General features: G+C 46.1%; 1 protein-coding gene across 4 annotated transcripts in view; it reads left to right on the top strand.

Annotated features, from left to right (window-relative positions):
- The window catches only part of TMEM63C (transmembrane protein 63C), a 130,919-nt gene that overhangs the window by 38,246 nt on the left and 66,831 nt on the right, over positions 1-25,842 (top strand). The window contains exons 1-2 of one of the 4 annotated variants that reach the window (XM_053283942.1): positions 7,387-7,482; positions 8,369-8,537. The exons of 1 other annotated variant lie outside the window; for it this stretch is intronic. The gene's annotated coding sequence lies outside the window, so the exon portion shown is untranslated. Of the gene's footprint in view, positions 1-7,386; positions 7,483-8,368; positions 8,538-15,103; positions 15,156-25,842 lie in introns of those variants that run through there. 2 more of the 4 variants (XM_053283941.1, XM_053283946.1) reach the window with 2 other exon arrangements.

Raw genomic sequence — 25,842 nt, 5'->3', positions numbered from 1 at the left:
TTACATGTGTTTGTGTGAATGACTGTACCTGGGTTCATTTTTAAAGTGAACCTGGATACAGACCCTTCAAATGCATGATGGTACAGATAAGGACTGTACTTCTGTACCTGTGTTCAGTAGTACCTGTGTCCGTCCTTCTGCCCCTCCCCCTCTCATCCCAAGAAAAAGACATGACGCACCCTAGATGTCCGTAGGGCTCTACGGACCTCCGCTGTACCAAACCTTTTCACTGATCTGACTCCCTATTGGTCTCCTTCTACCCCTCCTCACAGGGATTCAAAGTTGGTTCTGGCATCCTGGCTCCACAAGTGCATCGTCCTTGCCGATGAAGCATCTAACCTCCTGGCAATAGGGGTGTGCATTTTGGAATTTTCTTGTTTCGATTTGTATCCGAATCGAAACATCCCCGTTTTGTTTTGTACCCAAATTTTCTGAATCCGAATCAGCCCTGTTTTGTTTTGTAGTCAAATTTTCCGAATCTGAATCCGAATCGATTTGGATTTTTAAAAAGGGTCTCAAGGCAAAAAGAGTGGGTGGTGGTGGTAGTGTCCAATGGGTGGAAGCTACCACCCAAATTTCAAAGGAATTGGGCAAAGGGCTGATTTTTTTTAAAGTGATTTTTAAAAAAAGTTTATACATCTTTAAGAATTTTCCCATAGGGAATAATGCGGAATTTAAGCAAATGTATCGCTTCAAATCAAGGGGAAAGGGATGACCCAGAGCAGAGTGTGGTGGGTGGTAGTGCCCAATGGGGGCAAGGAAACTTCCAGAATTATTTCAAAGGAATTGGGCAAAGGGCTGATCTTTTGTGGTTTGTTGAAGTTTACGTGTCTTTAAGATTTCTCCCATAGGGAATAATAGAGATTTCAGCAGCCCCATAATTCCACTTGGGGGGGCGAGGGGTTGTGTAGTGCACATAGGGTGCCAACCACCCCCATACCCACAAACCTGTGGGGTACTGGGTTTTGTTGTTTCTGAGGTGTTCATTGTAGATTCTCTGGTAGCATATGAGATTTTCAGTGAAAAATAAGAATCCACTCTCATATGCTACCAGAGAATCTACACTCAGAACACCACAGAAACAGCAGAACCCAGCACCCCATAGGTTAGCAACCCTTCCCCTGGCCAATGTGGGGTCAGTAAAGAGTGGGAAGAAGCAAAAGAGCCAATGGGGAACAAGGAGGGAATTGTCAGCAGGTCAGCCCATGATTTAGGTCACTAATCAGAAGGCTGGAAGGGTGGGAAATTCAAAGAGATGTCAAACACAAAATGGAGACTGACTCAGAGATCACCACAAAATGGAGGTCCAAAACAACAAAACGTTTTATAGCCGAAACAGGGACATTTTGTTTTGTATACAAACTTTTGGATCTGGAAAATGGGTGTTTTGTTTTGTCTACCAAACACCCGAAACAGGCTGTTTTGGGTACAAAACGTTTTGTATCCAAAACGTTTCGCACATCCCTACCTGGCAACATCATAGCACATTCCATCTGTAGCACCTCCACCGCCACTGCTTTCTCCTCACTGATCCCTCTTGCAGATATCTGCAGAGCGACCACATGGTCTTCCATTACACCTTTTATAAAATGTTCACCATAAAATCTTCTCCTTTCTTACATCTCAAGCTGCCTTTGGGTGCACGGTCCCCCAGCAGGTGGTCTGAGGACTACCGTTCCCTCCCAACAGTCTCAGCTTGGGCATGTCCCACTCTTTAGGATGGACTGTGATCTCTGTGGGGAAAGGAGCATTGGTTCTTATCATGAAGGGTTCTTTGCCCCCCAGGGATCATAGTCCATCCGGCCCACCCTCAGATGTACATAGTTTGAGTTTAACGCAAGGGATGGAACTTCACCATTTGAGGTGATCATGGCTCCCAGGACATTCAGCAGTTAGGGAAGCCCTCCCTTGTCTCTGAATTTGGTTTTGTATTTTCTTTCCTAGCTATTTTATATCTTGGTTGTGTTACTAATCTAGGCTTCTCAGCTGATGTCTCTCTCTAGAATCCTGTCGTTGCTAATATGCTCTCTTCACAATTAATGTCAAGGAACTGGCAAGTGGCACCCTCTGGCGCCGGAAGCTAGCAAAAATAAAAACTACTTCCTGTCTGCTCTGAGCATGCCTGAAATATAACCCACGCTTTAGGATAGACTATGATCGGGGGGTGGGGGGACTCTTCACTATAAGAACCAGTGTTCCTTTCTTGTTGTCCTAATATAACCTTAATACATATTCAGACTTGTAGGTTTCATTTTTAGAAGGTAGGGAAACCCTTCTCATAATGCTGCTTCATTCAGGCAATCAGGCCTTGCATTTCTTTGTTGTACGGTTTACATTTCACATGCATGCCTGTCTTACCCACAGCTACAAAAACTTCTTTAAAATATTCCAAAAGTGGGTCCATTTTACAGCCTGCTGACATCTTCTTTATATATAATTCTCTAAGACATACCCATGGCTAATCCCATGCGTGGTAGCTCTTGCGAGAGTTCGAGAGCTGCCGGATAGCCATGGGATGGGCCAGAGAAAGAATATGGTGGCGGTGCTGGTGGCTGGCCAAAGAAAACGGTGGCGAGAGGCCACGATTGGCAGCTGGCTGGCAAGCGGGCAGCCAGAAATCGGGGGCAGCTGAGTGCCACAAAAGAAGGAGATGGGGGCGGGTGGGGAACAACAAGAAGAAGGTGGCTGCGGGAGGGTGGGGGTAGGAGAATATGAGCAGGGAGGGAAGATGGGTAGGGACGGGCAGGCAAGCGGCGGCGGCAAACTTGGGGCACAGATGCTCTGCCCCGGATCAGCTAGTAATAGGTATTTCCCTTCTACAGTGGATGATACACCCGGAAAATGTTTCCTCAGAACTGCATGAATATGTTCTGTTCACTTTGGTTTCACTTTCTATTCCCCTCTCCTATTCCTTGTATTTATATCCAGACTCCTCCTCTTTGCTCAGATCTACTCCATCCCTCCAAATCCTCTATTCATTCATTGCAATCCCTTCTTTGTCTTTACACTTTTAAAGGTGGGGTGGGTGGCACGGGCTTGACCTTTTGTGTGTCATCAATTTTTATCAACCCTGCTTCTCTATATCTATATGTGATATCAGAATATTGTGAGGGTTGCTGGAGCCAAATGGAAGCAGACACTAAGAGCAACATGCTGAAGAGTTTGCTACTGGCTCAGGCCTTCTAACACAGAGGAGAGCTGGAGAATTTGTCTTTTAAGAGTAACGGACCTGTGGATCCTTTCCTATTTGACATGCTCTTTCAAGAACTACAAGTTTCAGAGTCCTTTGGTTCTTGCTGGCTCCTATTCACTGGCAGGAAAGAACCAACAAGATGTGACAGCAGGAGGGAGAGACAAGCACCATCATAATTGATGATGGAGTTGGTGCTGCTGATAGGTTTTATAGGCACAAGAACATAGGTGAGAAACATTGTGGTTGTGTGCATCTTTACTTGGAAGTAAATCCCATTGTATTTAGTGGTGTGCAGAGGTGTAGCAAGGTTGGAGGGGGTCCAGAGATGAGATTTTAAAATGCCCCCCCCCCCATTGCTTTCCTCTCCTTCTCCTGGCCCGATGTCTCTGCTAACTATCCCAACTAGTTACAAGGTGTAAATAACAGCAGAACCAACTAATACAACAGAATCAATGAAGAACTTTAATCATTGCACATATCCCAACAGTTACAAGGTGTAAACAACAACAGAACAGCAGGCCCAACTAATACAACAGTATCAATGAAGAACAGTAATCATTGCACACAGCCCAACTAGAGAAACTACTAGAGAAAGACATGCTGTTCTGGTGTTAAAAATATTTTGTATCAGTACTTCTGAACTGATATGTGAGGAAGAGAGTCCCACTTTATGACATTAAGAGAAAGTAGTTAGCCCTCTTAGATCTGAATTGGCATTTTGTGTAAATGAAGTATTCTTTAAAAGGATGATTTCTATAGTCACTATATGTATTCCATAAATGTATAGAAAGCAGAGATTCCCACAAAAAAAGAAACATCATAGTCCTCTGTAATATTTCAGATAAAGCCTGTCCCTTTTAGCATTATAAATATTATTGGAAACTAGATACAAACTCATTAAGGTGAGAGAGAAGGGAACGGGAAGATACAATAAATGCCAACTAAACCATTGACCTGAGTTAGAAATGTAATGAAGTCTTCGCTTCTACCTTGGTGAGGGCAGAGAGGAAGTTGCTAATGCCCCAGTAACAGTTATAATATCCTGGTTTTCCTAACTGTTTTGCATGAAAAGCTATTACTTTTTACCAACCTAACTTGGGGGGGCGGGGGAATATAGCGTCAAAAATAACCCGGAAGTTCTGTCAGGAGACAAAAGAATAGGTCCTCTATTACTTTTAAAAGTCCACGCGCTGCCGCCTCTGTAAAAACGCCGAGAACAGCCATACACAGACCATGTTGTTGCCTCTCCCCTCCTGCCCCCACCCCCACAAATTATCCGCTTGCTTATTAGGACAAAATGCAAATAAACTGGAGGCTCTCTTGCATGCAGTAAGGCTTTTGTTAAAGCACAGTTCCTGGTGTCCCTTTCGGCTGTGGCAGCAGCACAAGCCCCCTCAACTCTCCCACGCCCTGAGAAAAAGGAGAAAGGAGCCCATTGGAGCCAGCGCTCTCCTGAGGAGTCAGGCTCCATGTCTCTCCTCCTCCTCAGCACACAAAAACACAGCAGCAGCCCTCCCTGCCTACAAACAAAGCAGCAGCCAGATGCTTAAACCAGCAGCAAGGCGGGAAGCCAGGAACAGCGGCCTCGCTAAACGGGGCGTGGGCGTCCCTCACGCACAGCAATCTCTCTTGCTTGCTCACGCGTCCACCCACCAGCCAATGAGAACCTTGACCGACGCAAGAGAAGGCAGGCTGAACAGGTTGGGAAGGAGGAGCAAAAGGGAGATGGGGAAAGGAGGGAGGGGACTTGATAGAGACAAAGAGCGAAGGAATACCGCCAGCCGGAAGACTGAAGGAAGCACAGGTGCTTGGGAACCGGGACGATGATAATGTAACTTGCCCTGGGGGGGGACCTCGAGGCAGCGGGCCTGGAGACAAATGTCTCCCCATGCCCAATAGTAGCTACACCCCTGGTGGGGTGTATTCCTAACAAGCTAGACCTTCAGTCTTTAGAGTGCATAGAAGAACTGCCACTAGCTCCCAGGGATCTAACATGTAAAAGACTTTTGTCACTTGTGCATAATTTAATATATGTACAAGCTATAAAGGGACAGCAGAAGCAGTCACCTTAAGTGGCGCAGCGGGGAAATGCTTGACTAACAAGCAGAAGGTTGCTGGTTCGAATCCCCGCTGGTACTATATCGGGCAGCAGCGATATAGGAAGATCCTGAAAGGCATCATCTCATATTGTGTGGAAGGAGGCAATGGTAACCCCCTCCTGTATTCTACCAAAGAAAACCACAGGGTTCTGTGGGCGCAAGGAGTCGAAATCTATTTGATGGCACACTTTATTTACATGCTATACTCCCCTATCTAGCTAATACAAATCAGCAGCCAGAAATGTGAGGAGTGTAAACAAAGGGAACCAAAAGGATACTAACCAGTCCCTATTTTTTCAAAATGGTTAATGCATTTCATGGGATGGGGGAGCATGTTATACGTAGGTCCATGTCACAAGTTCACCCTGGGCATAGAGAAATGTTGAAACAATGCTTGGGATTGCCTCGGGGATATTGTGGGCTATATTCTAGGAGTCAAACCAAGAATTACACATTTCTAGTGCACTTAAAAGATTGTTTCTGCTTTGGTGCCTTCTCTCACTCGTTCCCCCATGCCCTTGGTTGCCTCACTGTAACATTTTCTGCTTCTGCTTCTTATTCCTGCTTACACTCACTAGAGCAGGGGTTCCCAACCTCAGGTCCCCATATATTGTTGGGCAGCTGGACTACAGGGCTGGGCCATGGGATGGATAGGGCTGTTGCAGGTATCTCATGTTTCTTTTTTAGAAACATGACTTTTTAGCAACAGCCTCCAGTGGCTGTTGCTGGTGTCTATCTTATGTTTCTTTTTAAGATTTTGAGCCTATCTATCTATCTGTTTTTTTAGAGCTATGTCAACCACTTTGGGGACTTTTGTTGAAAAGTGGTATATTGATATTCATATTTGCACAGCTGCCATCATCTCCTGTCACAGTGGCCCATTATGGCAGGGGATGATGGGAGTAGTTGTTCAACACCATCTGGGGACCCATCTTTGAGAACTTCTGCACTAGAGGAGAGAGGGACTGCTAAGTTTTGAAAACCAGATCAAGAAAGAAAGGAGATGGATCTGCCAGAACAATATTCTTCTTAATTACCCAGCTGTTCAGCCTAATGGTAGAGCTCTGTAGAACTCAAAAGTTTGCACTTTCACCAACAAAACAATGTTTTGTTTTGCTCCTGAGGGCCCTCCAGCTCCATCCCTCCCTATTTTCTTCATTATCTCCCTCACTCTGGGGGGCCACCAGAGAGAGGGATGAACACAGCCCCCTCTCCCCTAGCTATGCCCCTGGTTTCAATGAAAACATAAACATCTTGTGCCACTCCTACTCTGGAAGCAGCAAAGTGTTCACAGTCTATACTTTTCTGTTCTGATTAGTTGTGTCTTTGGATGAACATTCTGTTCGTTCTTTTGAGGGCTGGTTCACACTTTATGATTGCAGACATGTTTGCACTAGTGCTCTTTCTTGGGGATGCTCCTGTGAAGGGGAGATGTTTCTTTCCAACTGCTCGGGAATCCTGTTGGGGAGCTGTGATTGGCATGGCCCCCAGATGGATCTCCTCTTCACACTGCTGTGTTTCCCTACAGAAAAACACTGGTGGAAATGCCGCAAATATGCCTGCTACCATAAAGTGTGAATTGGACCTTTTTAATTTGGCACTTGGAAAGCTGTATTTCTAGCAGTTGCTTCTTATTAAGGATGACAGCAAGGCCAAATCAGAGAGGCTGAAGCATTTTGTTGCTTTAAAATCAAAGGCTCTTGAATCTCCCCTCTTTTCATGCTGGCATATGCGATAATGTGAGCAATGGCAAGCTTGTTATCTCTGGTGGGAGGGGTTCACAGTTCCATAGAGAGAGGCAGTGACCTGTGAATGGCCGGGGTTATTCAACAAAGGCTGAAACATCCTTATTTGCTCAAACAGAGCTGGTTATTCCCAGGAAACAAGATGAAATAACAACAGACTCCCGATTGGGTGAACAGTTCTTCTGAGGAAGGGGGGAGTCGGAGTGGAAATGTCATGCAGTCCGTAATAGGCTGCTGATTACATTCATCACACAATTTCCTCTGCTCCTCCTTAATTCAGTTTTAAGGTAATAAGCTGTGTGTTGTGACAAAAACCGAGACTGGAAACCAGGAGAATCTCTCCCTTAGGCTCCTCCAGCGGTATAAAGTGCAGTGTTGGTTGTGCTCAAGAGAGAAGTCTGGAAACCCTCCTCTCTCTAGAGAAGCTTTTGATCCTGAGCTGGTTGTAAATAATTTTTTTTGCCTGTCCTTTTTAATATGTTTTAACTGTGGGTGTATATTTTAGTAATTTTGCCTCTTGTGTTGTGTTTTGTGTTTCAAATTTGTTTGTCTTTCTGTTTTTGAAATGTACTGTAAGCTACCGAGTGTGGGATTCAAAGGGCAAGATGTGTGTTTCATAACAACATTTTAAAGACCTTTTCTTTCAAGAATCTAAATAAGCTGGATGCTGCACAGCAGGACAACTTTTCCCAGGTTTTCTGGATATGACGCTCTGGGGTGTCAGGGGCAGTGGTGGTGGGGAGAGGTGATATAGGGTCAGGCAGCAGCATATAAGCAGCCCCTCCTCTGTCCTTCACTTTCACATTAGGCTCTAGCTGTAGCCAACAGCCTTTCCACTTCAGGAATAACAAAACAGTAAATGCTGAATCAGATGAAATTGATGAATTACTGCAGTGACAGGGGGATGGAGGAAGGGAGCAGTGTATGTGTGGTTGTATCTGTATGCACATGCAAAAGATATGCTCTGGCCGTAAAAAAGAAAAGTGCTGGGAGCTGTGCTCTAGCAGAGTATGGTATATCAAGGTTATAGCTTGTAGGCAGCTGCTGGTGTTTGCAAAAGCCCAGCTCAAATGATGGAGGATGCTGATCATTCTTGCTCTGGGGTCTGTTTCCCTAAGCAGGGTTACGCATTGTGGTTAGCGATGGCAAAGACCTCTTCAGACAGCAGACCCATCCCACTCTTCTCTGCCAGCCAATGCAGGGTTCTTCCCAGCATCCAAAAAAGTGAGGAGCAGGGAAGGATGCCAATTCTTCATGCATCATAAGCTGCGTGTACACTGTAGTGGCCTCAGATATACATACTGACAGCATCTTCCCTCTTATGTCTCCAGAGGCCTTAAGGCACAGCTGCTGCTTCGTAGCAAGAATTGAGCCTCGAAGGCCGATTCGGAGAACTTTGCTGAGACCTACCGAGAGCCATTCAAGCAATTCCCACCCACCCCAATTCCTCCCAATAACGTTACTGTCTGTATTTTGGAATCATCTGGCTGTTGTCCTCAGGTACGTGGCAATTGCAAGCAGTTTTTTGGTGCTTTTAAAGGCTTGCAGGGAGAGGATTTTGATTTAGGTAGGGCAGGCCTTCCTCTGTGTTGATTTCTATCAGGATTTCCTTAATCAAGATTGTAATCAATCTATTCAGACATTCTGCTCTGGCCCCTGCCGTTGGGGATTTACCCACAGTGAAGGGACTTGGGTAGAAACTTTTTGCTGGGAGAGACCAAATATCTTTGAGTGATGCTTTTGAGGCCCTGCTGGGTTGTTTTTCCTGAAGTCTCACATCTGGAGCCCTCGATCGAAGTGGAATATTCGGAGCTGAGCAAGACTTTTCTGGTTCTTGGCACTGGGAGAAGGTGGTGCCAATCTCTGACAGGAGGGCAAGTGGCACCCTTTATCATGCAGCAGCTTACACACTTGGTCTTTCTGCCTGGTGCACTGAGTGAGGGGTAGGTCTGGGGTTGAGATCTTAATTGCTTAATGGTAGAGAAAAGGCTTCTCGGGGAGTTGTGGGCTTGGCACTACGATGAACGCATGCTCTCTTCTCTTTCTGCAGCTTTAAGTAGGCTGCAAATGTGGTTGCTAATAGACTTCTAGAAAGTGCCACAGAGCTATCGAGTGCTGTGTATTCTCATTATACAGTGCTGACCTATGAGATGAAGGGTAACAGCTCTCCTGCATGAAAGGTAAAGTGTGCCATTGAGTCTGTGTCAACTCTTGGCAATCACAGAGCCTTGTGGTTGTCTTTGGTAGAATACAGGAGGGGTTTACCATTGCCATCTCCCGTGCAGTATGAGATGATGCCTTTCAGCATCTTCCTATATCGCTGCTGCCCAATATAGGTGTTTCCCATAGTCTGGGAAATGTGCCAGCGGGGATTCGAACTGGCAACCTCTGGCTTGCTAGTCAAGTCATTTCCCCGCTGCTCCATTAGGTTGAGAGTCTCCTGTACTACCAGCCCCAAAATAAAGGAGAGCATTTCATAGGAAATTCATCACTCTGTAGATTCAGCTTCGTGATTTTGAAGCCTGTCCTGCTTCAGTATTACGTGCTAATTTGTTGTCTCAATCCAGTGCTGAGAGTTGGAGAGTCTACGATATGTCTTCCCTTAAATGGGCCAAGAGAAAGTGCAGGAAATGCACGACCTGTGAAGATGGCTGATTATGCCAAGAGAAATTATAATGTTTAATGTATTCGTTAGTTTACAGATGTATGCCCTGCTGTTACTGTAAACGACAGCCGAAGATGGCTGTAATTATGCGGCAATTATGGCTAAAAAGAGAGCTGAAATACACAAATGTCATTTAGTGTTCTGAACAAAACCAAATGCCAAGTGTTGTTTGTCTGCCTTTTAAAGAACCTAAGTTGAAAGAACTCTCCCAGCTCGGGCTTCCAGAGATTGAACCTGGGACCTTCTGCATGGAAAGCATCTCTGAGCCACATCCCCTGTGCTAATCAAAATGTCTGTTCAGAACACAGAAATTCTACTCTTTGGAGCTTATAGTGTACACCAGTGTTTCTCAACCACTGGTCCCTGGACCGCTGCCGGTCCCCGAAGGGTTGAGTGCCGGTCCCTGACTGGGAGTCAACTCCACCCCCCCAAACTGAAATCAAGGCACTCACTTCCTCAATTTTGCACATGGTACGGAAGAGGAAGAGTATCACGGAGACATGGGCCCCTTCTTGTGCCTTGCCTCCACGTGCTGCTGAGATCTTCCTACAGCTATCTTATTCCCTATCTTTACAGCTTCAAACTGTATGCAGTGCGGGGGCATGGAGGAAAAAGTATGGCAGTGGGCGCCACTTGAAGGGCTGCTGGTTCTTGCATGCTCATTGTTTGCAGCCAAAGGTTGGTTGATTGAAACCCAGCTGCCTGTTGTGGTCGAGGCGCCTTGAGAGGGAACGCTGTTTCTCTCTTGCATCAGTGGGGCTTGCTTGTATGTTGTTTTCATTGGCCCCATGTAGCTTTTGGATTTTTCTAATGGCCCAACATCCCCTCTCCATTGAGTAATCACAAGCACCTCCACCCCCACCCTGCACATACTGAAGACATACTGGAGACAAATTTGTTCACCCAGGCTTTTAGATTCAGGGGTTCTCAACCTTGGGTACCCAGATGTTGGTGGACTTCTACTCCCATAATCTCCAGCCATAATGGCCAAATGCCATTGTTGTTGGGGGTTATGGGAGTTTAACTGAGGGACCCAAGGTTAAGAACCCCTAATATTCCATGTTTGCAAAAGATTCCAAATTTAATTATTTTAATGCTTATATTATTTTCATTCTAAACTGCCCAGAGATGCAAGTTTTGGGCAGTAGAGAAGTCTGATAGATCGATAGATCGATCGATCGATCGATCGATAGATAGACAGACAGACAGACAGACTTGAAACCCCTTTACTAACTGCTGGTCTGGGAAACGGCGCATGAAGAATGTAGCGGTCCTTGAAACTCTGCACGAAGAATTTAGCGGTCCTTGACTCCAAAAAGTTTGAGAAACACTGGTGTACACTATATCTGCACATTTCTAGACATGTCTTCAGAGCCATGAAGCTTAAGTACTGTTTTTTTAAAAAATGAAATATTTGCTTCTCAGTATTGCATGCCAGTTGTCAGATTCTGTCGCATATAAAATTCTATAAGAAATTCCATGTGTGTGCCATCCTAGAAGATGCCCAGCCTTGCTTGCGAAAAGACAGAGGCCACTGGAAAGCTTTAAACTGAACTTGATTCTAAAGTGAAAAAACTTTTTCAAGCAGACCCAAAGGGAGTGCTTTTAAATACGAGTGATTGCCATAATGTGTTCTAAGTGGCCATTCAAGGTAAGAGATCATGGCACAGATCCAGCAAGCATTAAGCTGTGCATAAAAACAGTTTCCCATGCACAGATTGACAATTCCGTGAGACCTGAGAAAAGATGGTGCAGGGGTGCAAAATGCAGAAGAGGGCAATCAAGATGATCAGGGGCCTAGAGCACCTTTCTTATGAGGCAAGGCTACAACATCTGGGGCTATTTAGTTTAGAAAAAAGATGACTGCAGGGAGACAGGATAGAGGTCTATAAAATCATGCATGGTGTGGAGAAAGTGGATAGAGAGAAATTCTTCGCCCTGTCACATAACACTAGAACCAGGGGTCATCCCATGAAATTGATTGCTAGGAAATTTAGGACCAAGAAACAGAGGTACTTTTTTACACAACACATAATCAACCTGTGGAATTCTCTGCCACAAGATGTGGTGATGGCCAACAACCTGGATGGCTTTAAGAGGGGTTTGGATAATTTCATGGAGGAGAGGACATCTATCAATGGCTACTTGTCTGAGGCCTATAGGCCACCTCCAGCCTCAAAGGCAGGATGCCTCTGAGTACCAGTTGCAGGAGAGTAACAGCAGGAGGGAGGGCATGCCCTCAACTCCTGTCTGTAGGCTTCAAGTGGCATCTGGTGGGCCACTATGTGAAACAGGATGCTCGACTAGATGGGCCTTGAGGCTGATCCAGCAGGGCTATTCTTATGTTCTTAATAAGGATGCAAATGAGCTCAGCAGCTGTACTTAGCTTCTGTATAAGAGCAATAAACACCAACAAAACTCCCTCTTGTTCAAACTGCAACTGCCCATTTTCATTTAATTAGTGCACTATTACAGGAGGTTCATTTGGGTGCAATCATTTGGCTGCTGGGCTGGAAGAACAACTTTCAAAACATCAAGTCCATTCCCCTAAATGGGGGCAGGGGGCGGAGGAGCTAAGATATAAAATGTTCCACAAATGTGTTTTCGCCTGCCATTTTTCAGAAGACTCCAAATTTATTTATTTTATTTATTGTATTTATTTCTGTGCCAGAATAACACTGGTGCCTTTTAGCTTAAATCTAGTCCCTTCCCAAACCTCCATGCATCCATTCTCCACTGACAAATGGCCTGCTTGAGAATGCCCGGAAGTATTTAGCTCCCCATTGCTGGAAACAGGACACGGGAGGATATGGACATTTGGTCTCATCCAGCGAGGGAGATATTTTCACTTTATCTTATTCCATTGCTTTATATCCTGCCCTTCTTCCAAGGAGCTCAGGGTAATGGACACAGAGACATCCATAGAATGGGAGCAGACTGGGGCATCAACCCAATGCCCACATTCATCTAAGGGCCCCATAGGGCAGTTCCTGCCGAGCAGCTGTGCCCCCAGTCTCTTTCCTCTGAAAATGTTTTTATTTCGGCAAGTTTTTCATGCTTCAAGGTCTGTTGCTTTGAGTTGGTTTTATCTGATCATCTGACTTTATTGTGTTGCTGCTGCTTATTACGGTGTCTGCTCTTTATGTATTTTTAATGGCCGTTTTACTGCATTGATTGATGGGTTTATTTGTAAGCTGCTTTGGGTAAATTGATGCAGGAAAGTGGGAAATAATCGGGAAATGGATTGACGAAGATGCACGTTTGCCTGTACATGCAATTGGGAAACTGAACTTGGGCCAGGTTCTCATAACCATGCAGGGGTGTAGCAAACTGGACAGGCTGTGGCCATGTTTCTCCCCCCACCCACACGCTGCAGCCACTACGCCCCCCCCCCACGCCGTTCCCTTGGCTCCAACCACCCCATTCCTCCCTTCCTGGCCACACTTCCCCCCTCATCATGGAGGCTGGGCGTACTCCCACATCTTCCTGGCAAGTTGGGAAGGAGCGTGTGGCCACCCCCAAGCCCTCTCCAGCCCATGGAGTGCTTACTTTGCTTCAGTGGATGCATCCCTCTTCTCTGAGGATGAGCTGGCGTGAAGCAAGTGCCAGCTTCAGGTGCTGGAGAGAGTGAGAGCGGGCTCCTGCATATTCCTTCCCAGCTGTCCAGGAAGGCACAGGGGGAGAGGAGCATGGCCAGCACAACCAGCTTCCACCATGGTGGGGTAGGGGGGGAGCACAGTGTGGAACGCAGCAGAAGTGAGCAAAGGCAGCGGTGTGAGGGAGAAACACAGTGGCAATGGAGTGGGGTGGTGAGGAGCCGTGGTGGCCACCCTGGGCCCCTCAGCACAGGGCTGCTTGCCTCCCCCCCCCCACCGCTTGCTTCATTATCCCTGTGTACCTGCAACCATGTTATTCCGGGTTGAATGGGGTTGACTGATACTGGGGTGATCGTGTGAACCCACATGTGGTGGCAATCCCAGCTAAATTCCTCTGAGTTAACCAGGATATTTAATCTGGAATCAGATCGAGGTTAGTCAGCCTCCCCACCCTCCCCTGGACATCCTGACCAGGATCCGATGATCATGAGAACCCGGAGCTGGTAGCTGAGATTGTGTGGGGGCTGCGCCACAGAAACCCGGCAGCAAAACTGATTGGGTGCTGGGTGCACCCACCAATCCTGGCTAACCTCCCGGGCCAGGAAAGCAGTTGTGGGAATGTGGCCATAGTTCGTTGACCGAGCACCTGCTTTGCAAGCAGAAAGTCCCAAGTTCAATTCTTGGCATCTCCAGGTAGGACTGGGAGTGGGGAACCACTGCCTAAACTTTGGAGATCCGCTGCCAGTCAGTGCAGTCCACACTAAGCTAGACGGACCAGCGGCCTGACTCAGTTGGAGGCAGATAGATGTCTTAACAGAAAAAGTGAGTTTGAAGAAGGTAAAAAATGAGGCAGTATGCAGATGTTCTGGGAAGCAGTACAGAAGAGCCAGTGGAGGAAGTAAGAGGCCTTCAGATGACTGAAAGTAATACCAGAAAAGTTGGCTAGTACTCACTGGCGGAACTAGCCTAACGGCAGCCCGTGTCCCGCTCCACCAGTGATGTCCCGCGCACATGACATCGCATGCACGTGGGTGTGCCTGGGCTCTGCAGAGCATAAGCGAGCTCTCCAGAGCTTATTTCCAGCCAGCATTTGCTGGCTGGCAGCATTTATTTTGCTTCCTCTTCCTCCAGCAAGGGAGAGAAAGCGAAATAAATGCATTCAGCCAGCAAACGCTGGCAGGGAATGCATTTGGGAGGGCTGGGGCGGGCCCTCCGTAGATCAGGCCACGTGTATGTGACGTCACGCTCATGGGGTGTCTCATGCGGACCTTCCCATTGGCGGCTCGTGTTCTTTGAACCTGATCATTCAATAGGAGAGGAGAGCTGGTCTTGTGGTAGCAAGCATGACTTGTCCCCTTAGCTAAGCAGGATCCACCCTGGTTGCATATGAATGGGAGACTTGCTGTGTGAGCACTGTAAGAGATTCCCCTTAGGGGATGGGGCTGCTCTGGGAAGAGCATCTAGGTTTCAAGTTCCCTCCCTGGCTTCTCCAAGATAGGGCTGAGAGATATTTCTGCCTGCAACCTTGGAGAAGCCACTGCCAATCTGTGAAGACAATACCGAGCTAGATGGACCTATGGTCTGACTCAGTATATGGCAACTTCCTATGTTCCTAATAGTAGCTCCGCCCCTGCTAGTACTGGCTTAGACATTTTTCTGTAGAGAGACTTCACGTGGAAGTATCATTGTTTTTTCTTCTTCTGTATTGTGTTATTCAGAAGTCTGTTGCACAGCGCAAAGCAAACGGTTACCAAGAAGAATGAGACATTGGAAGAATAAGTAGTCTCAAATAAAACTGAGAGGAAGCAGCTCAAGCCTGACCCACCAGTTTGGATCCTTTTTTACTAACACGAAGAGGTTGGGGGTCACTTCTTTCAAGACATTTTGTGTGCTCTGGTTCCAACAGTCAACTATATATAGGCCTATTGTGTCAGTAATGAAGAACACGTGCATTTGTTTCCTTCGGAATGCATGCTTGCCTCTAAGCCCTTTCCTTTCTATGAATCTGAAAAGAGAAATCTGTGACTTGTATGTTTTTTGTAATGGGCGCAAGTCACCTTTTTATGTGGGTGCCAGAACCCACCGGTACACTTTAGTTATGCTGAGCACTGGGTTACCTAACCTAATTTGTTGCACCATTGTCAATTCAGCTATCTTCCAGGAACTCTGGGGGACTTGCATATTGTACAGTTCAGTGTCTAAAACGCATGTGCACGTCCTTGTCCTGCAGTACTTGTGCTGCTTCTTCATGGGAGGACTTACTGCTCTAATCTCAGCCGTAATTCCATATGCGCATTTCTTTATGAATTGCTACACGCTGGCTGTTTTAATTGGTTTTGTTGTCGGCTGCCTTGATTTGTGTAATCGTAAGGCAGCATATAAATATATCAAATGTTTTTATGTTTGTATTTTATATATTTTAAATCAGACTTGTTTCATATTTTTAGCTTCATATTTTAAATTGTTCATTTTTATTGTATGCTTTTTAACTTTTGTAAACCACCTTGGGTGTGTTTTTAATGAAAGTTGGTATATAAATTTAACAATAAATAAATAAATAAATAAATAAATAAATAAAAATGACTAAAATACAAGGGAGAGCACAGAATTAGAAAAGGCTGTAAAATGGAAATCGTTGCTGGAGATTGCTAAATAATGTAGGAGTTAGTAATTTTTTAAAGCTAAAGGTAGGTGATAAAGGACTAGATAGGAGGGGACCAAAAATGGTACAGCTAGCTCAGTATTGTCTGTGCTGACTGGAAGTAGCTCTCCAAGGATTCAGGCAGGAGTCCTTCCAAGCCCTACCTGGGGATTCAGCCTGGGAGCTTTGCATGCAAGGCAGATGCTCTGCCACTGAGCTCTGCCCCCATCCCCTAGATTCTGCTCTGTGTCCCTCCCACAATGAGGTGTGGCAAGTGTTGGTGAGAGACGGAGGCTTCTGAGTGGTGGCTCCCAGGTTATGGAGCTTTCTGCCTTGGAAAACCTGATTGATTGTGTGTCTCTCCCTGCTTTCTGGAGCAGGTAACGATTATGCTTTTTAGATGGAAATTTACTTGTTGGAGGATCTTTGTTTTTCCTGATGGCTGCTTTGTGTGGCTGACCCTGTTATTAGATTGGCTTTAACTTTTATTATGAGCTGCCTTGAAGTCTGTTTTTAAAGGAGGTGAGCAGGTGGGATACAGACATTTCAATAAATACCAGTTGATGTGTAGCCTTTGGATGCAAACCTCATTGATTCCTCTTTTGTAAGCAACACATTTTCCTGTTATTTTTTTTAAATAACGGGATAATATCAGAAAATAATACCTGTATCAATAAACCAAGATTATTACACACTTGCTTTCCTCTTCTCTCATCTGATATCTAGAAGGGTAAGAGTGCAGTTGAGATGAAGCCTGTTTTTTCTTGCTGTTCCTTCTGTAGCAAATGAAAACAGAATTTGCTGGAGGCCACTGCCTTCCATGCTCCCCCACCCCCCAGTTGCCACATGTCATGACCTGCTGTTCGTGTTATGCTCAGCATTGAAGTATTTATTGATGTGCCTTCCTCAGGCTAGTGCGAGTTATTGATTTGTCTGTGGTGCTGAGTCAGTGCAACTGGCTAAGGTTTCCTTTTCTTGTTCCCTGGGGGGGAGTGGGGGTCGCCGGTGACCTTGAACTCACAGCCACCAAAGACATCTGTGCAGCTGAGTTTCTTTCATTCATCACAGCTCTGGTCAGCAAGTGATCAGAATGGCCCCTACCATCATATGTTGCTGCAAGATGAAGACGGGCAATCCATTCAGATATGTTGACAGTTGGGAATGGCAAACATAGGAAAAATATATGGCACACTCTTCCCACTTATTTAATTTGTTTGTTTGTTTATTGTTAAATTTATATACCGCCTTTCATTAAAAACAATCTCAAGGTGGTTTACAAAAGTTAAAACACACATAATAAAAACGACAGTTAAAAGTATTTAGCTAAAAATATAAAAACAAATCTGATTTAAAATATATAATATACAAACACAGAAAACGATACATGGATAAAAACACACAGAAGCAGCTTCCCCAAGTGGTAGGAAATTCCAGAGGTAGTATTGTTCAGATTTGGTTTATGTTGGAGAAGAGAGCATTGGGCCACAGTAGCATCGCTGGGGATGATGAGAGTTGTAATCCAAGAACAGCTGGGAACCAAAACGTTGGAAACCCTCTGCTCTAGAAGAGGCAGTGGCACTCCTCCAGTTGCTTTCAGCCTTCAGCTTTCTCTCTGCTTTTAGTCTATGTCCGAAACTTCAAACTGCTGCTACTTCCATGCCTCTCATTATGATTGACTGTAAAGCTAAAGTTGTGCCATTGAGTCAGTGTCGACTCCTGGTGACCAGTTCAACCATTGGTAGAATGCAGGAAAGGGTTTACCATTGCCATCTCCTGCGCAGTATGATGCTCCTTTCAGCATCTTCCTATATCACTGCTGCCCGATATGGGTGTTCCCCATAGTCTGGGAAACATACCAGTGGGGATTCAAACCGGCAACCTCTGGCTTGCTAGTCAAGTCATTTTCCCGCTGTGCCATTAGGTGGCTCTTGATTGACTGTACTGCTATGTTATGTTTTTCCACAGCCCAAGGAGCTCATCCTCCAATAGAGTGGGTTGTGTACTGAGCATGCTTTAAAGACGGGACCCAAAGTTGAACTGAAAGCGTGGCTTGCTTCCTGCCTGGAAGGTGCCAAATCCCAGTTCCAGTCCTGTCTTGCTCCTATACACAGGGTTGCAAAGGATCTCCACAAATCCTTCGCTTTTCTCTACCTTTTTGTGGCTAGCTTTTGATTCCTTTCTTCTTTTCTTCCTCCTACTCTCAACATTGTGCCGGGGTGGGGGGGAGGAAGTTGAAAAAATTTGTTTCAAAAATACTCAGACTTAATTTTTTACTTTAAATTCGGTCCCATTGGTGTTTTTTCTTCTTTTGTTCTCCATTGCTGCTGGCAATGCAGTATTTTCATGCTGGAGCCCCATTAGAGGGCTCATTATTGGAGGGGCCACGCTCCGAGGCCAGAGGGAAGCCTCGGAAGAATGACTCTAGCCCTGAAAGGAAATGACCCCGCTCTACCTCGCCTTGCCGGGAGCGCGGCGTGCATAATCCCCCGGTTGCCCACAGCAATGTTGTGGAGGCCTCTAGGAAGGCTCACCAAAAAAGCTAAGAAGAAAACCAGGCATTTGGAGGAGGCTAAGCAGGCAGGCAGGACAACTCGCAAATGCTCAGCTCCAGCCAAGCCTGTTCAACTGAGCGAATGGGTCTTGTTGCAAGTGGTTTGCAAGGAGCATCTTCCACACCGTGTGCCGGCTACAAACTGCCACTCAGCCACTCGGTTCTGGAGCTTTGAAATTGCCTCCAACGTGCCCAATAGAAGGGCTCAAAGCTCCAGAGCCTCCAATGCTGCCCCTTCCATCAGGGCCAGCCAAGCTGCCTCTGCAGCCTCCTGCTGACAACAAGCTCCCCACTCATCCGGAGGTGCCTCCCTCCAAGCCCATCTTCACATGCGCCAGTTCTCCCAGAGCAGTCGCTGCTGCCAGAGCACCCTCCAGTGATGCGCCTGCTGCTGCCCGCTCCGGACCTGGAAGACCCACCTGCACAGCCGGCGGGTCCAAGGTTATCAGTGGAGGCAGACGTCAATAAGGACCCCTTGCCATTCAAGGATCCCTTTCCTCTGGATATTTCTGCATGGCTGGAGGAGTTCATAAGGCAGTGTGCCTCCTTAATTAAGGCACAATTAAATCCAAGCAAACCTATTCCCTTAATAGAACCTAAACAAGGTGCTGAATGGGCCCATTCAAGCCACTCACAGACATGCCACTCAAGCTTCTGCCATTAAAGGTACTCTTCCTAGTGGCCATAACCTTGGCTCGGAGAGTCTCCGAGCTTGGGGCCCTATAGCTCCATAAAGAGCTTTGGATAATCCAGGAGGGTGCCTTGATCCTGAAACCTGACCCAATGTTTTTGCCCAAGGTCAACTCTACATTCCACCGCTCTCAGGATGTAGTGCTCCTGTCCTTCTGCCCTTCACTGGTTCACCCCAAGGAACAGGTGTGGCACACCTTTGATGTCAGACGGGCTCTCCGCATCTACATTCAGAGGACCAAGGCGATCCGCCGTTTGGACTCTCTTTGTGTCCTTTTATTAACATTAACATTCCCTAGCAGCCAAGGTCTCTAAGAACACCTTTTCCAGCTGGATCAAATCCTGCATATCCTTGGCTTATGAGACTCTCAACCTTCTAGTACCTAGAGGCATCACCACACATTCCACCCGCAGTGCTGCAACTTTGGCAGCCTTCTTGGCTAATGCTCCTCTCATGGAGATCTGCAGGGTGGCTACATGGTCTTCTGTTACACCTTTCATTAAGCATTTCTTCCTTTCATGCTGCTCAGGTCACTCTCAGGTGGACAGTACTTTAACAAGTAGTCTAATCTGCATCCTTCCCTCCTGTAGTCAGCTTGGGTATGCCCCATTCTATTGGAGGATGAGCTCCTCAGGTTGTGCGAAAAGAAATGTTGGTCTTACCGTGAAAGGTTCTTTTTCACGATCAAGGAGCTCATCCAGCCTACCTTAGGCTGCATTTGGTTCTGTTTCGTCTGTGCAGTTATTTGGCTATCGGCTTCCGTGGGTCCACAGGAGGGCTCCCCTTTCGGTGGGGGGGGGGCAACTTCCCGGGATTGTAGCTTTGTCTCTCTACATTCCTGACTTTTCTGCCTTTCTATGGTTTTTTTCTCTTTTATTCAGTGTCTATTTCCTTCTTTGTCCTTTGTCATGAGCGCAGCAGTCCCAGAACTGGGGTTTGGCACCTTCCAGGCAGGAAGTTAGCCATGCCTTCAGTTCAACTTTGGGTTCTGTCCTCGAATCATGCTCAGTACACAACCCATTCTATTGGCAGATCAGCTTCTCGACTGTGAAAAAGAACCTTGTGTGGCAAGACCAATGTTTTTTTCTTTATTCTGGTTCAAGACCAGAATAAAGGCTCGCTCTCGCTCTCTCTCGCTCTCTCTCTGAATCTGCTCCCCCCACTTAGCTTAGACAACCCTCTTCTCCAAGCTCTAATCATTTTCCCATTTCAAACTTTCCAGAGATATCTCTGCATCAAGAGACCTTGTCCTGACAATTAGGAAACCTCAAGCGACCATCCTCCTGGGCCATTAACAAGTGCTCTCCCTCCTTAGCAAAGGAAGGTTGTCCAGCTGTGCTAACAATACTGTGTAATGAAACAGAAGCAGGATGAGCTAGCTGAGCAACTGACATTCAGGACTGCTAAATTTTTTTTAAAAAGTTACTGTGCAGCCCTCCTTTTGTGCCTCAGTTTTTCTGTCATCAAATTAAATGCAATTTGTCTCATTGGAGTGGTGGCCGGGGCGGCAGGGGAGGTGGGGTGGTAGTTTTTGAGCAGAGCTGAGAAAATAAGACAATAAAATGTACATGTCTGTTTGAATGTTCATGTAATTTAGCTTCATTATATCCACTTGTTCCATCTCAGTGATGGCTACAGGCCACCTCCAGCCTCAGGAGCAAAATTGCTTCTAAATAACAGTTGCAGGGGAGTCGCAGGAAGAGAGAGGGCATGCCCTCACCTCTTGCCTGTGGGCTTCTCAGCGGCATCTGGCGGGCCACTGTGTGATACAGGATGCTGGATTAGGTAGGCATTGGGCCCAATCCAACAGGACTTTTTTATGTTCTGTCTTTTGAATCCAGTGCTTAGAAGATTTCTGAGAGAAACAAGTCAGAAGTGGCTTTTGAAGGATACCCACCTATGGCAGACTTCATGTTAATGATTGCTTTCACAAGATTGATCATAGGTATCACAAAATCATCACAGTTGGAGATCAAAAAAGTAATTTTGCATCCTCTCGGAATAGCACAAATGTTGATTCAGAGGCATGTTAGTCTGTGGGTGGGTGTTAAAGAAGAAAAAAGCTTGTTATATAGCACCTTTTAAAGACTAATGTATTTCATTTTAAGAGCGCAAGTCTACTACACTGTCAACCAACCTTTCCTGTTATTGTTGTTGTTGTTCTTTTGTTTTTTTAAAGAGTAGAAAGGATCAGGAATTCTTGGAAGAGAAATCTATTTATTGCAAGTAACTTTTATCCCATGTTTCTGTCTACAGTATTCAAAGCAGCTTACAAGTTGGGTAAAACAAATGAAAACAGTCCACATTTTCCGCAGCCTTATGAGGGCAGGGTAAGAGCTCCGTCCTCACGGGGAGCGTGGACAGTAGCTGCACTGCCGGCTTGCCTTGCAGTGCAGTGGGAGGTGGGGGAGCAATCTTTGCTTCCCACAAAACAGCTGCCCAGGAATATGTCCCTGAGGGCTGTGCAGCTCTCGGGGATATATTCCTGACAGCAAACAAGGCTTTTGCAGGGAGGGGAAGGAAGATAAAATTGCTTCCTGATCCCCCTCCCCACATGCTGTGCTGCTGGCCTACCAGCTTCTCTCTTCCTCTGCCCTCGTAAGGCTGCAGAGAATATGGGCCAGCATCTGTAAAACAGATGGCCAGATAAAGGAGCAGTACATAAAAATATTTTAAAAGCAGTGCCAGATCAGGAGGATCAAGCAAATCATAATCTACTCCAGAGCAACATGCTCAATGGAAAAGGTAAATCTTAAAACCAACCTACATATGTCACATTTGAGCTCTGTGACTGGAACTCCCACTAGTTCTTTGCTTGAAAAGCAGCTGGAGGACGCCCTGATTAAAATAGGCTGTGGCTTTGGGACAAAGGGTTGGGACACACACACACACCCCTGTGCTGTGGCTGCAATTCAGCTTGCTCCTGAACAGCTGCTTTTACAAGGGAAAAATAGGTTTGTGAGTTCCATTAATGGAGTTCCAGAGTAACAGGTTGTTTGACCCTTAGCTGTGAAAGGCAGATGATGATGCAGCTTAGCAGATCTCTTGCCCTCCATCAATCATAATAGTCTGGGTGCCACTGCAGAAAAGGCGCTTTGGATAATTTGAATAACAGCTGAAAGAAAGTAGTCTCCTCTTGGAAACTTGGGAAGGGTGGGGAGCAAACCCAACTAGAAATGATCTACCCCTACTGACCTATTTTTTACCTAAGCAAAATCATGCATGTTAAAAATGGAGGTTGAGTCACATGTTTCTGTACAATATGAATAGTTTACTATGATGACTTACTCTCTGGCCTTTCATTTCTTTTCTGATAGACAGTGAGCCGGGTCTCACGATCAGTGAGACCCAGTTTAGCAGGGTGAGCGGGGAGAGTGGGCCAAGCCCGCTCTCCCCACACACGAGCAGGGAGGGAGCTCTGGGAGGCTGGATCGGCTGCCCACATGATTGCTGGCTCCGTGACAGAGCCAGCGGGGCCTGGGGAGCTCGGGGGGCCGTGTGGCCCCTGGAATTTCCAGTATGCCATGTGTGAGTGTGCAGGGCATACTGGGGAGACCTCCGGAGTCGGGAGGTAGCTTTTCTCATCTCCTCCTGGGGTCTCCTCATGAGTAGCCACGGCGTGGAGCCGCGCCACGGCTACTCACAATTGGAAAGCCCGAGTTTGTGGAGCACTTGCTCCGTAAACCTGGACTAAGGGGAAGGCTAAAAAAGCAGGCTAGCCGCTTGTAACCCACTGGGCTCGCCTGTGAGCCTGGTGGTTTACACGATTGGCCAAAATTGGGCTAGGCTCTCCTCGACCAATTTTTGCTGATTGTGAGAATAGCCCCTATGTGTAAATGATCAGGCACCATCTTTGTCAATATACAGAACTGAGCATAAGACTTTCTGATTAAGGCTTGCCAAGTTTTTTATTTTAAAAAAGCTGGCAACTGGATGAAGACAGGTTCATCCAGTGAGCAAAGGTGAGGATATTATAGAACTGGAAAAGGTGCAGAAGAGGGCAACCAAGATGACCATGGGCCTGGAGCAGATTCCTTATGAGGCCAGGCTACAGCATATGGGGCTCTTTACCTTGGAAAAGAAACGACTAAGGGGAGACATGATCAAGGTGTATAAAATAACGCATGGAGTGGAGAGGGTGGACAGAAAGAACTTTTTCTCCCTCTCTCACAACACTCGGACTAAAGGTCAGCCCATGAAACTGAAGGTCGGAAAAGTTAGGACCGACAAGAAGTAGTACTTTTTCACACAGCACACAATCTATGGAATTCTTTGCCATGGGATGTGGTAATGACCACTAGCTTGGATGGCTTTAAAAGTGGCTTAGACAGATTCGTGGAGGACAGGTCTATCAATGGCTACTAGTGTGGTAGCTGTGGGCAGTCTCCAGCCTCAGAGGCATGATGCCTCTCAATACCAGTTGCAGGGAAGCCACAGCAGGAGAGAGAGCATGTCCTCAGCTCTTGCCTGTGGGCTCCCCAGAGGCATCTGGTGGGCCACTTAGTGAAACAGGATGCTGGACTAGATGGGCCTTGTGCCTGATCCAGCAGGACTGTTCTTATGTTCTAAGGTGAAACTTACAAAAGTAACTTTGTTTCCCAAGAACATGCATAGCAGTATACCTTTCAAGCAGACATGTGGGGTTGAACTTTTTCTGTGGAACATTTTCCAAAACAGAAAATTATTCCATACGTTATTTTTACATGGAATTTTTTTTCATTTTGAAAAATGGATTGTGTTTTTTTTTTAAAAAAAATCATTAGTAGCAATGAATGGATGTCAATGCAGGCTTGGCAGTTATGGTGTTGGGGCTGAGACTGGGGGGTGTTTAAGTTTGTTAGGATTTTGTTTTGTTTTGTTTGTTGCACCTTTTAGATGTTAATTTGGCTTGTTCAAGTGTACTTTTATTTCTGCTGCCACTGGTTATACAACGAAGGCTCTGTAATTCTGCTAGTTTCTTTACCCTGATAACATGACTTTGCAGACATTAGGAGGGTTTGTTACAGAAATCACTCAGATGTACTTTAAAACAAAACAAGAAGAATATGTATTTAACAGATGTTATCTGGTTTGTTTCACTACAGATTAGTAGAGCTGAAATCTTGCTTGGTTACTAAGTTGATTTGAACTTTTCACAGCACTTAGTTACTTTACACACAATATATAAGGCTTTTCACCTTTGAACCCAGTTCCTTCCCAGAACTGTACTTCACAACCCAGAATTTATTACAGATTGTTCTAATAACCCAGTCCTTTTATCTTTTTAGACTGTACTATATTTTGAGTCTCAGAACAACTCCTCTTTGAGACTGTTCCTACCCATACCTAAATCCCCACACTAACTGGACTTCACTTCCACCCCCTAAATATCATTCTCTTAATGGCCTCTTGTGATTGTCAGCTCCAAAGAGTTCTAGGCCCATTTGCATAAAGGTTGTCCCACACCATTTCATCACGGCAATTTCAAAGTTGTAATTAATGTTTTTCAGGAGATTTTTCCCTAGGAAGTGAGATTGTGATTACTGTGGTAATCTACAGTACATGCAGTTTTCACTTATTTCCTGCAGATAGGGTCTTTCAGGATAGGGAAAATGGGAACTGCCCTAAATGCAGGTCCTAGAAACTGTTCTCAGTAATTGGTTCCAGGAAAGATAACCGAGGAGTGAAGTTGCAGGTTGCTAGGAGGCCCTGTATTTATTTGCTGACAGGCCAGAGGCTCCCTCTGCCAGAGAGTCACTCTCCTTGTTAACAAAGAGCAGATGAATTATTCAGCAACTGACAATCCCATATGGCAACTTCCCTGCTGTTTACATAGGGAAGGGAGGTGGGCGAAGGCAGGCAGCGAGGAGCTGTACTCTTCAGACAATAAACAGACCCAGGGTAGCTCTGCTGGGCAGCCCTCCACCATTCCTGGAGAGCAGTTCTTCATTTTTCTCTGCTGCCCCGAGCCCACACGGACCTCCTCAGAGTAGTGGTTCCATCTTGCAGAAGCCAGCAATTCAAGGTTGTGACAGGGCCAGAAGAGGAAATATTTTCTATCCAGTTTGTTTTGGAGGGAGAGGGACACTATCTGCATACTTGTCCTCCACTTTCCATAAGGAGGGTGGATGTCTCTAGCATCTTCTGTGGGCCACCTGGAGAGCCACTTTCATGATTCCCTCTTTGAGTGCCGACCCACCATTTAGAAATGGCCAGCCAAATGAAGCTCAAGGTTCCTTCTGCAGAGCCAGCATGCTGTAGTGGTTAGAGGGTTGGACTAGGACCCGGGAGACCCGAGTTCAAATCCCCATTCAGCCATGATACTAGCTGGGTGACTCTGGGCCAGTCACTTCTCTCTCAGAATAACCTACTTCACAGGGTTGCTGTGAAGAGAAACCTAAGTATGTAGTACACCATTCTGGGCTTCTTGGAGAAAGAGCGAGATATAAAATGTAATAAATAAATAAATATACATTAGTGGTAGAAATAGACAGGTTCTGTCGGGGGCAGCATCGGAGTTCAGCTGATGGACACTGTTTGGGGACCCAGGACCTTCATAAGGCCCACAGCCCAGCCCTGAAGGCATGCCCAGTGCCTGACTCAGTGGAAGTCTGGGCACTAGCAGCAATCAGAGCATGATTTGGAGTGCTTCATGGCAGCTGCACTGGCTTCTGCCATCTTT

Source organism: Hemicordylus capensis, chromosome 1 (assembly GCF_027244095.1).
Source record: "Hemicordylus capensis ecotype Gifberg chromosome 1, rHemCap1.1.pri, whole genome shotgun sequence".
Taxonomy (NCBI): domain Eukaryota; kingdom Metazoa; phylum Chordata; class Lepidosauria; order Squamata; family Cordylidae; genus Hemicordylus; species Hemicordylus capensis.
Note: the sequence above shows the minus strand (reverse complement) of the source record. Positions and strands in the feature narration are given on the sequence as shown.